Source organism: Pantherophis guttatus, chromosome 4 (assembly GCF_059756535.1).
Source record: "Pantherophis guttatus breed Tessera chromosome 4, ASM5975653v1, whole genome shotgun sequence".
NCBI lineage: Eukaryota > Metazoa > Chordata > Lepidosauria > Squamata > Colubridae > Pantherophis > Pantherophis guttatus.
In genome coordinates this window covers 4,617,598-4,629,128 of record NC_142066.1, presented here as the reverse complement: position 1 = coordinate 4,629,128, position 11,531 = coordinate 4,617,598, and the positions used below count along the sequence as shown (strand labels likewise).

Genomic DNA, 11,531 nt, shown 5'->3' with positions numbered 1-11,531 from the left:
CGACCGTCGTAAGTACGAACTGGTTGCGCCAACCGTCTGAATTTTGATTGCTTGACCGCGGGGGGAGGGGGGGTAGCGCGTCACTCTGAAAAACTGTCTCAAGTCACGGGTTCCAGTGCCGTCGTAATTTGGGGCGGTCACTAAGCGAACGGTTGTAAGTCGAGGACTTACATGGATCGATTTTTTTTTTTTTTTTTAAATTATTATTATTATTATTATTATTTTAATTTCTCCCAGTTTTGGGAGTCCCTGCGCTGGCGCCGATCAAGCCATTGTTTGCCAACTCACCTCCGTCCGTGCTTCGTTTCCCGGGTTTTGCTGCCGTGCCAGTAAGTTTCCCTTTGCACACGCCACCGTAGGAATGTTAATTAGCAACCCGGCCTTAATTAATTCAGCTGCCAATTAGTGTGGCGCTGGGGGGGGGGAAGGGAGGGAGAGGGGGGAGAGGGGGGGCTGCAGACTGGGGCACAGATGGCTGTTTATGGGCTGGCAGAGTGCCACTTCTTTTCTCCGGGCTGTGGGGCGGGCGAGATGAAAAGCCGAAAGACACACTGTTGTGTTCGTACGTGGTTCGGGGGGGGGGACGGTGTCGCTTCCCCGAGATAGACGTGGCCGTGCGCGTACACACCCACACATAGGCACACAGACACAAAACCCTTGCCCGTGGTGGGCATAAGGAGCAGGGCACCTGGACCAGACCTGGTACTTGGGAATGAGGTGCTGGTTTGAAGGTTGGCACCGGGGAAAGGGGGCAGCGGGAGAGAGAGAGAGAGAGAGAAAGGATGGGGTGATGGAGAAAGAGGGAAAAGGAGGAGTGGAGGCAGGAGAATATTGCCCAGAGGTCTCAGGGAAAGAAGGAAGAGAGAGAGAGAGAGAGAGAACGAATGCCGGCAGAGAAGCCAACGATGGCTTGAGCGAGGACGCCCGTGATAGAAGGAAAGAGGGGAAGATGGCAGGGGGGAGGTGGCGTGTGCCAGCCGGATACCAGGAGAGCTTCTGCACAGGGGAGGGGTGATGACAGCTGGCATGGAACAGCCGCCCGCCCTGCCACCCTCCCTCCCTCCCTCCTCCCCTCCCTCCCTCCTTTCTGCGGCATTCGTTCTGCTCACCCTCGCCGATGCCAACTGGGCGGGTGGGGGTGGGGGTGGGGGAAGAGCGTGCGAGAGAGAGATGCCAGGTTGGTTCACAAATTGCAGCCGAGGGAGTGGGGGGGGGCGCGGTGTGGAATGGAACCCGGCACGGAGGGGAGGGAAAGAGAGCAGCTGGCACGGCGGTGCCCGCCAGGCAAACGGAGGCAGAGAAGGCCAGGGCAAGAGATTGGCATCCGAGCGGAGGCTGGCAGGGTCTTTCGGGACATTTGGGGAGCCTTGGCACCGTGCCCCCCCCTTCTCCGGCCTCTACAAAGAGACTTAGGTACCAGGCGGCAGCTGGCGAGAAGCGGGCAGGGTGGTGAAGAGGGCGTCCATGCAACGGTGGAGAGCTCAAAGCGCCGACGGGCATCGGAGGAGGCGCCCCGGCAGTCGCGCAGGGACTCAGATTGAGGGATGGCACAAGGCAGGGAAGGAAACGAGACGCAGGCGTAGATCGCACTGGGAAAGCAACCCCGGGCACAGGCACACAAGGTGGGCATCGCCGGAGCTGTGGTTTGGCGAAAGCTGCTTGGCTGAGCCCCCGAGAATTGGGCCTTGGCATCCCTAATCTATTCTGCCTGCACCGTCTTCCCCCTCCCTCACGGTCCTTCTCCTTGGCACCCCTGTGCCCGCCTGAACTTGGCACCGAGTCAAAGCTGGTGGGGGCTGGCATCGCCCCGGCTGGCACGTGAGTAGAATCCCTGAGGTTAGCACTCTGCAAAGAAGAGGACGGAAGCGAGGCATTGTTGCCAACGCCGCTGGCCGGCTACCACCTTGGCATCCCTACGGGCACGGGAAAAGAAATTGCTTGGCGTCGTTCCTTCCTTCCTTTCCTTCCTTCCTTCCTTCCTTCCTTCCTTCCTTCCTTCCTTCCTTCCTTCCTTCCTTCCTATTATCAGCCCTCCCTTTTCCTTCCTTCCTCACTATCATCCCTCCATTTTTCTTCCTTCTCTGCCTTTTTCATTCACATTCTTCTTTCCTTCCTTCCTCACTCATTCTTCTTTCTTTCCTTCCTTCCTTCCGTCCATCTTTTCCTTCCTTCCTAAGCCTCCTTTCATTTTTCCTCCCTATCTTTTTCCTCCCTCCTTCCTTCCTTCCTTCCTTCCCTCCCTCATTCATTCATTCATTCATTCATTCATTCATTCATTCATTCCCTCCATCTTTTCCTTCCTTCCTAGCCTCCTCCTTTCATTTTTCCTCCCTATCTTTTCCCTTCCTTCCTCCCTCCCTCCCCTTCTCCAGACGTTATCCCTCTTTTCCCTTTTTCCCGCCTGGGACTACCGATACCTACGGAATCCGGTCAAGGAGCTCAAAGCATCTGCCAGCTTCTTCTTCGCGGATCATGGAGGTGAGAATTCAATCTTTCTTTCTTGCAGGCCTATCGGAATGGCCTGAGTGGGTTGGGGCAGTGCTCAGCTGGCGGGCTGAGACCAGGAGATACCCTGGCATGGATCGGGTGCCTCCTTCTCCCCAGGAGGAGCCAGAGAAGCTTTTGCATGGACCAACCAGTGGACTACAAGCCCAGTGATGCTTGGCGGTGGGTGGGTTCAGAGACGTAGCTGATGGGCTACTATTAAATGTCTTCGCACAAAGGGCCAAAGACGCAGAAGGGGTGGGGGGCAGCGTGCGTGGGAATATTTAAAATTTGCACCGGAAACTTTCCCCCCCTATGTTATGAATTTGGAGAGTCATTATATTCGCCTTTTTTTTAAAAAAAAATGTGTTTTTTCCCTTATTTGGATTGGAGCAAGCTTTTTTCAAATTCCCTTTTAAATGGGCTTTTTCGTTGGAAATTAAGACTCAGTTGAAATCCATAGGGTCATTCCAGAAGTGGTATTCAGCCGGTTCGGGCAAACCGGTAGCGTCGACCTGCGGATGCAATCCCGTCCTATATTGCTGTGTTTTTTTACGTTGCATGCATGTATGGACGGCGTGTCCGAGCGAGCGAATTGCCGTGATTTGTGACGCCGCACAGATGCGGGGATGATATTTAAGTGAAGCAAGCGTGCGTGCACACTCACATTTCCACTGCTGGGTAAACCGGTTTGCTACAGTATGTGGAGCCCACCTCTGGGTCATTCATATAGGTGCGCGCGCGCCTGTAATAACGGAACTGTAATTATTCTAGGCACCTTAACCATCTTCTAATCCTACATTGTTTTTCTGGAGTTCAAAGGGATTTTCTACCGAGTTCGGCGAGGATAGGATTACCGCTTTAGAAGGAGGGGTGGGGAAAAAAATACTTAACTAATTACAAACGGTTCGATAGGGATAATCGTTTTATGTCATACACACCAATCATTTGGAGCGAACGATTCGGGACTAGGGCGAAATTAGCCCTCAGCTAAGAAATTGGAGAACTAATTCAAATCAACAAGTGAAATACGATATTATTGGCTTTTTGTGTTCTTTAGCTGTTGGCTTTTTATTTCTTTTTTTTTTTTTCCCCAATGGCTTCTTTCTATTTCTTCTGCCATTTGCAGTTTCGTTTTTAGCCTTCTTGAGTTCTTAATTTGCTTTTTTTTATAATTGTTTTGTTTCAGTTTTAAGCAAGCCTTGGAGATTTAAATGCCGGCCGGCTGATTTTGTTTCCCGCCTGTCTTAAAACATAGGCTGCAAATACAGGTAGATCTTACGTTACGACTAGGGATAGTACTCACTTGCCTTCCCTACCAGTTTGCAAATGTGAGCGTGCGTGTCCTTACCTTCGCACAGCCTTCCGTGCATGAACTTTGCTGGCGCACACGCCTTCCGCACATTCGCCTGGCCTCAAAAACATGCCTAAATAGAATGGCATAGAGCCGCTACCGGTTCGGGCGAACCGATCCGAACCGGCTAAATACCACCTCTGCGTACAACCGCAAATGAGCCCAAACTTGATGTTGTCAAGCGAGACGTCGGTTAGGTGAGTTTTAACGATTTTTCTTGCTTTCGGTTGTTAAGCGAATCTGGCGTCCCCGTCGACTTTGCTGGTTGGAAGGTCGCAAAAGGGGATCACGTGACCTTGAGACACGGCAAAGGTCATAAGCATAGTATGAATCGGAGGCCAACCTTGTGAATTTTGATCGCGCGATCGATCGTGGGGGATGCTGCCAAGATCATAACTGTGAAAAACAGTCATAAGCAGAGGTGGTATTCAGCCGGTTCGGACCGATTCGCCTGAACCAGTAACGGAAATCGTGGGCCGCCCCGGCTCTATGCCATCCTATTTAGGCACATTTTTGAGGCCTAGTGCATGTGTGGAAGGAAAGTGCACGAAGTGAGCGTGTGCGCGCGGGACTGCAAAGCTCACGTGAGAAAATGATCATACATCACTTTTTTCATTGCTGTTGTAACTTCGGACGGTCGCTAAACAATTTGCTCTAAGTCAAGGACGATCTGTGGATGGCAATTGTATTCTTCCAGTCTGAAATATTCCTATTAGGTTGAAAATCTTAGCCACCGTAGCCAAACGGGCTCCAGATTCCGTTCTCCAAGCAGGATTGGCACGCTCATTATAAAACTTCGCTTTTAAATGTGATGAATCGATGGATTGACGAATCATGTCTCTTTGTTATGAGGGTAATAAATTTAACAATGGTCCTTTTTTGCCCGAGAATCATTATTTTCCTATTCCGAAAGGTTTAAAAGCAGAGATGGTGGCAAGCAGAGATCGGATATCAAAACGTGGACATCGAGAAATCTTTCCATAAATCCCTCATTTTTCAGGCAGTTTTAGCAGGAGATTTTTTTTTTTTTGCAGGCCTTCCTGATTTTCTGTAGCTTCCCGCTTCTTTGGGTTTTAAGATTGAAATCATGAGCTGGAAATAGGTGTATTGTGTGTCGGTGATGGTATTCAGCCGGTTCGGGCCGTTTCACGTGAAAAAATGCACCGTCGGGACAACCACGACCCGGATGACTGAGAATCAGCACCGATATTTGTGTGTCTGTAGTGCGCAATTTTGTTCAGAGTTCCCTGTCTGAGGGTAGAAAGGTTTGGCGCAGGGATCTGCAACCTTAAATACTCAAAGAGCCATTTGGACTCGTTTCCCACAGAAAAGAAAACACCGGGAGTCACAAAACCTGGGCGGGCGTAGCAACATCACTCATTCAGGGACCACCTGCTACCACCAATAGCCTCCCACTGGCCAGTACGCTCCCATAGAGAGGGGCTCCTCCGGGTGCCGTCGGCCAAACAATGTCAACTGGCGGCCCCTAGGGGGAGAACCTTCTCTGTGGGAGCACCTACGATCTGGAACGAGCTCCCCTGGAGATACGGAGGATCCCGGATCTGCGCACCTTCCGTCGCGCGCTTAAGACTTTTTTATTTCATCAAGCTGGCCTGGCCTAAATCTTCTCCCCTTTTTAAATGTAAATTTTAATTTGTTTTAAATTATGGGGTATTTTAAATTCAGCCAAATTATTTAATTCGTTTTTAATTTATTTTAAATTTTTGTATTTATGTGTTTTATCTTGTGGCTCTTCACCGCCCTGAGTCCTTCGGGAGAAGGGCGGTATAGAAATTTAATAAAATAAAATGAAATAAAATAATTCCCACCCAGCCACGCCTACCCAGGTTTTGTGGCTCCCGGTGTTTTCTTTTCTGTGGGAAACAGGTATCTCTCTCTCTTTGTGTCTCTCTCTCATCTCTCACTCTCTCATCTTTCTCTCTCTCTCTCTTTCTCCATCTATCTATCTATCTATCTATCTATCTATCTATCTATCTCGGAAAATCATAAAAAAGAGCCAGTGGCGTCTGACTATATATAGTCAGCAAGTACAGGGGTGCGTCATTCCCGCTCTGGAATAATGGGCAAGTCACTATTCCCCGCCGTCGCCGTTTCAAGTCAGGCGAGGAGTGACTGGGAGGGGAGGATGAGGGGCGGAGCCAGCCAGCGCTGGGTTCAGTTGACAAGGGAGCCACAGCAGGGGGACGAAAGAGCCGCATGCGGCTCTGGAGCTGTGGGTTGCTGACACCCGGCTTGGCGGTTTCGAAACAAATTTCTGAGCACGAAACACCTTATTGAGGTCTTGCGGGTATTTCTAGGATGCTCACAAAGGGTTGTTTTGCGTGGCTCGGAGACTTTTTTGTGAAATTGCACACTTAGCGCTGTGAAACCCAAGTGTGAGGTTTCAGCCAACCTTCTGCTGTGGTAAGAGTGTGAGCATATTTCATAGACAGCAGCTGAAATCAAATTTTCAGTCTTGTTGACTGTGTTTCCCCAAAAATAAGACCTATCCCAAAATAAGCCCTAGCGTGATTTTTACACGTGCGCCTAATATAAGCCTTACCCCCCAAAATAAGTCCTGGTTAAGACCTCCGTTGCACCTGGTTGCACGAGGCGGGATGAGGCACACGGATAAAACTCAAGCGAGGGTGGGGATGCAAGGCGGAGCTGCCCCATGTGCCCCATACCTGCTTACCTTCGGACAGTTGCAACCAGGCCTCGCACACCCCGACATCTGCCAGCCCACTTCTGCGGCCCCTTGCCGTATCTTGTGAGTATCACCCCCTGGCCTCCGTTTCACTGTCAGAGGCCTTCAGGAAAGGCCTCTGCAGCCGAGAAACTGGCTCCGGATTGACGCGCACGGCGCCCTCCCGATCTTGGCTTCGCCGTCGGGGGAGCCGTCAGTTACTTTCTTTCCTGCAGAGGCCTTTCCTGAAGGCCTCCGACGGCGAAATGGAGGCTGGGTGTGCCACGCACGAGCGGCGACAAATGGCCGCAGGAGAAGTGGGATGGCAGACGCCACATGGCAGGGCCCTGCTAGGCAGGGCCGTTGATGCAGCCGCGGCGAGGTTAGACAGTGGAAGACATCTCCTGAAAATAAGACCTAATGCCTCTTTTGGCGGCCAAAAAAACAAAACAAACCCGGGTCTTATTTTGGGGGAAATATGGTAGTTCTCACCTTATGACTGATTGCTGAGTGACTGCTTAAATTTATGACGGACCTTCCTAGTTCTGAACTTCTGATGGCTCGGCAACCGGTCCAAATTTAAGAGTGTTTGCAGCATCCTGGGGGGGGGGGCGGTTTTTCACGATTCCGTTTTATGATTTCCCCCCCCCCCAAAAAAACCCCAGGGATTTACTTCTGGTTTTTAGCAAAACTGGCCTGCAGCAAACCATCAGTTCGCTTAACGACTGCACCGTTTGCTTAACGACTGCTGCCCCCCAAAAAAAGTTGTAAAATCACACCGGCCCCGTTTTACAACCGTCGTGATTTAGGGCTGTAACAAGAAGGGCTCCGTTACGGTCGTAAGTTCAAGGACTACATTTTCCAGAAATCTTTAGGGACATTCCACTTTGGGGACGGTGTAGCAAATAGTTCAAGATTAAAGAAGAGATTGGACAACCATTTGTCCGAAATTGTATAGTTTCCGGTCTGAGCAGGGGGTTGGACTAGAAGATCTCTGAGGTTCCTTCCAACTCTGTTATTCCTCCTCCTCCCCACTCCTCTTCCTCCTGCTCTTGCTCTCCCCCCTCCTCCTTTGTAAGAAGAGATTGGACAACCATTTGTCTGAAATGGAATAGGGTTTCCTGCCTGATAGAGGGTTGGACTAGAAGACCTCCAAGGTCCCTTCCAATTCTATTCTATTCTATTCTATTCTATTCTATTCTATTCTATTCTATTCTATTCTATTCTATTCTATTCTATCCCATATTTTCTCTCTCCTCTCCTCTCCCCTCCTCTCCTCTCTCATTCTCTTCTCTTCTCTTCTCTTCTCTTCCATTCTATTCTATTCTATTCTATTCTATTCTATTCTATTCTATTCTATTCTATTCTATTCTATTCTATTCTATTCCATATTTTCTCTCTTCTCTTCTCTCCTCTCCTCTCCCCTCCCCTCCCCTCTCATTCTCTTCTTTTCTCTTCCATTCCATATTTTCTATTCTATCCTATCCTATTGTATCCTATTGTATTCCATATTTTCTCTCCTCTCCTCTCCCCTCATTCTCTTCTCTTCCATTCCATATTTTCTATTCTATCCTGTCCTGTCCTGTCCTGTCCTGTCCTATTCCATATTTTCTCTCTCCTCCCCTCTCCTCTCTCATTCTCTTCTCTTCTCTTCCATTCCATATTTTCTATTCTATTCTATTCTATTCTATTCTATCCTATCCTATCCTATCCTATCCTATCCTATCCTATCCTATTCCATATTTTCTCTCCTCTCCTCTCCTCTCCTCTCCCCTCATTCTCTTCTCTTCTCTTCCATTCCATATTTTCTATTGTATTGTATTCTAATTCTATTTCAATTCTTTCTAATTCCAATTCCAATTCTAATTCTATTCCAAAGCTGTCATGTTTAGAAAAAGGGAACAATTTCGTAACCTATTTTAGCGGCTTTGCCGTACACTTTTAATAAATTTTGCTGCTAAATTGAACCATTTTGGGGGAGGGGGGGTTACCTTGCGTACTTAATCATAAATGGATTAAACTGGCGGAATTTCCTCGAAAACAAACCAAGCTGAACATTAGTTGACCTTAGCGGCTGAGAGAAGCCAGGGTTAAAGTCTTAACTGGGTTAAAACCAGGGGTGAAATGCTCCCGGTTCGGACCGGATCGCCCGATCCGGTAGCAATGGAGGCGGGTGGTTCAGAGAACCGGTAGCAAAAATCTCTCCCCCCGCCCCGCCATGCCCAGCTGAGCCGCACAATCATCAGAGGCTTTTTTTTTACTTTTAAACGCATTTTTTTTTACAACCTCTTCGGCCGAAAAAATGCTTTTAAAAGTTAAAAAAAAAAAAAAAAGCCTCTGATGATCACTCGGCTCAGCTGGGATTGTCAAAAGCTTTTCAGAGGTTGTAGAAAAAAATGCTTTTAAAAGCCTCTGATGATCCCAGCTGAGTTGCCTGATTGGCAGAGGCTTTTTTTCTTGTAAACGCCTCTGACGATCCAAGTTGAATTGCCTGATCGTCAGAGGCATTTAAAAGAAAAAAAGCCTCTGCCAATCAGGCAACTCAGCTGGGATCATCAGAGGCTTTTAAAAGCATTTTTTCTACAACCTCTTCGCCAAAGAGGTTGTAGAAAAAATGGTTTTAAGAGTTTAAAAAAGAAAAAATGGCCACGCCCACCCAGTCATATTACCCCCCCACACCAAGCCACGCCCACATAACCAGTAGATTTCACCACTGGTTAAAACAGGCCGCCAAATGCCTGCGATTCGTCCGTTGATTTTTCTGAAGCGGAATTGAATATTTCGCCGCCGAAATATTTTTGCCAATCAGCATTCAACCCACCTTGGCAATACAGATAGTTCTCCATTTACAACCATTTGTTTAGTGACCAAGTTACAACGGCACTGAAAAAGCAACTTACGACCGTTTTTCACACTTACGACCGTTCCCGCATCCGCGTGCTCACATGATCAAAATTCGGACGCTTAGCAACTTGACTCATAGTTGTTGGAGACCCTCCAACAAGCAGAATCAATGGGGCAACCAGATTCACTCAACGACCATGTTATTAACTTAGCAACTGCAGTGATTCGCTTAACAACGGTGGCAAGAAAAGGCCGTAACAGGGAGCAAAAATTGACTTCACCAATGTTTCACTTAGCAACAGAAATGTTGCACTCAATTGCGGTCGTTAAGTCGAGGACTACCTGTAGAGTAAAAAAAAAAAAGGCTCGGATATTTCGGGAAGGCATCCCAAAATCGGAACGTCACTTTTCATTCCATGTGGCGTCACTATGCAAGACAACCTACGATGGGGCATTAATTGTTCTACCATTTTTTTGTTGTTTGTTTGCACCAAAGTTGCAAAATTCTGTTTTAAATGTTGAGCGTTTCTTCTTCCAGTTTTATTTTGGCTCCTCATGAGGACTAGAAACTCATTTTTTTAAAAAAATGGAATTCTCGGACGCCTAAATATCTTGCCTCGTTCCCTCCTTTGCTGACCGTTTTGCCCTGATTTTGTGTATCTGTTTTGCATATTTCAAGAGCGAATCTTCGGGTGGGTTTTTTTTCCTCAGTTTCCCATTTTGTTGGCCTGTTGGAGAGAGCTGAGGTAAAAATTTTGAGAGGGGATGGAATCTAGAACAGTATTTCGCACCGTCGGCCATTTCAAGATGTCTGGACTTCAATTCCCAGAATTCCTGGCTGGGGAATTCTGGGAGTTGAAGTCCAGCTTGAGATACAGTAGTGGCCAAAATTGTGGAAACCCTTTTGGGGAAAGTGTATTTTTGAGGTTTGAATTTTATTTTTGAGCTTCAAGATAATCCTATTCCATTGCTGGAATGGCTTGGGAATAGCCCAGACCTGAACCCAAGATTGAAAATCTAGAGAGCCGACAAAAGAAACTGGTTAGTCAGAAGCGACCCAGCAATAAACCCCAGTTAATAGAAGCCATCATTCAATCATGGTTTCACATGGTAACAGCTGTAGAACTAAAAGATTGGGTTCCCTCCATGGGAAGACATTGTAAGGCCGTTATTCATGCTAAAGATTACCCAACTAAGGATTAACTGACATAGGGATCATTTTTGTATCTCTTTTTTTTTCTATGGGGATCATTTTTGTAGCTCTCGTTTTTCCTACGTGTTTCCCTTTTCTTCTTTATACTGTCACTGCTACTCTAATAGCAAATCCTTCATCAAAGGTATCGCATTACATTCTTGATTAAATGATCTTTCCATCGATATATAATTTTATGGTACTACTTCCAAAAGAAAAGAAAAGAAAAGAAAAGTGGTGTTATTAGCTAGTTTTAGAAAATACACTTTTCCCAAAAGGTTTCCACAATTTTGGCCACTGCTGTATATCGACATTAGAAGACGTTATGGGGGACAATCAAACTGACAGACCAGAGGAAGGCAGGGAGGCCAAGACATTCATTCAGTGACCTATAGGGGGCTACGGTGGGGCAAACCTGGTTAGCGGTAATCTTGGTTAGTTTTCTTCTGCAACTTACCTTATCTGGTTAATCGATTTATTTACACTTCGGTGTGTTGCCCCCAATTAAATCAAAAACATCCTGATGGAATCAGGGAACTTGGAGTGGATAGAAATAAGGTGATCCATTAATAACAGTAACAGAGTTGAAAGGGAACTTGGAGGTCATCTAGTCCAGCCCCTTGCTCACGCCTGTACTAGGGATTCAAACCGCCGAACTGCCAACCTTTCTGATTGACAAGCTCAGTGTCTTAGCCACTGGGGCACCTTGTCAGTCACATTAGGTCCATTACAGGTAGTCCTCAATTTACAATCGCAATTTTCTGACGCTAAGCGAGACAGTTGCAAAATGAGGTTGGCCCCCATTTTGTCTTGCCTACAGTTGTTAAGTGAATTGCTGCAGTAGTTACATTAGTCACATGATTGTTAAGTGAATCTGGCTTTCCCCGTTGACTTTGCTCGTCAGTGTCGCAAAAGGGATCCCGTGAGCCCAGCACACCACAATACCACAACCGTCATAATTACGAGTCAGT

The 11,531-nt window shown here is 47.5% G+C and overlaps 1 long non-coding RNA gene across 1 annotated transcript in view; it reads left to right on the top strand.

Moving 5' to 3' along the window:
* The first annotated feature begins 1,186 nt into the window (after nt 1–1,186).
* Nucleotides 1,187–11,531, top strand: part of LOC132709824 (uncharacterized) — a 30,373-nt gene continuing 20,028 nt past the window's right edge. Inside the window, exon 1 of the long non-coding RNA XR_009620801.2 lies at nt 1,187–2,478. This is a non-coding gene — a long non-coding RNA (uncharacterized LOC132709824). The remainder of the gene's footprint in view (nt 2,479–11,531) is intronic.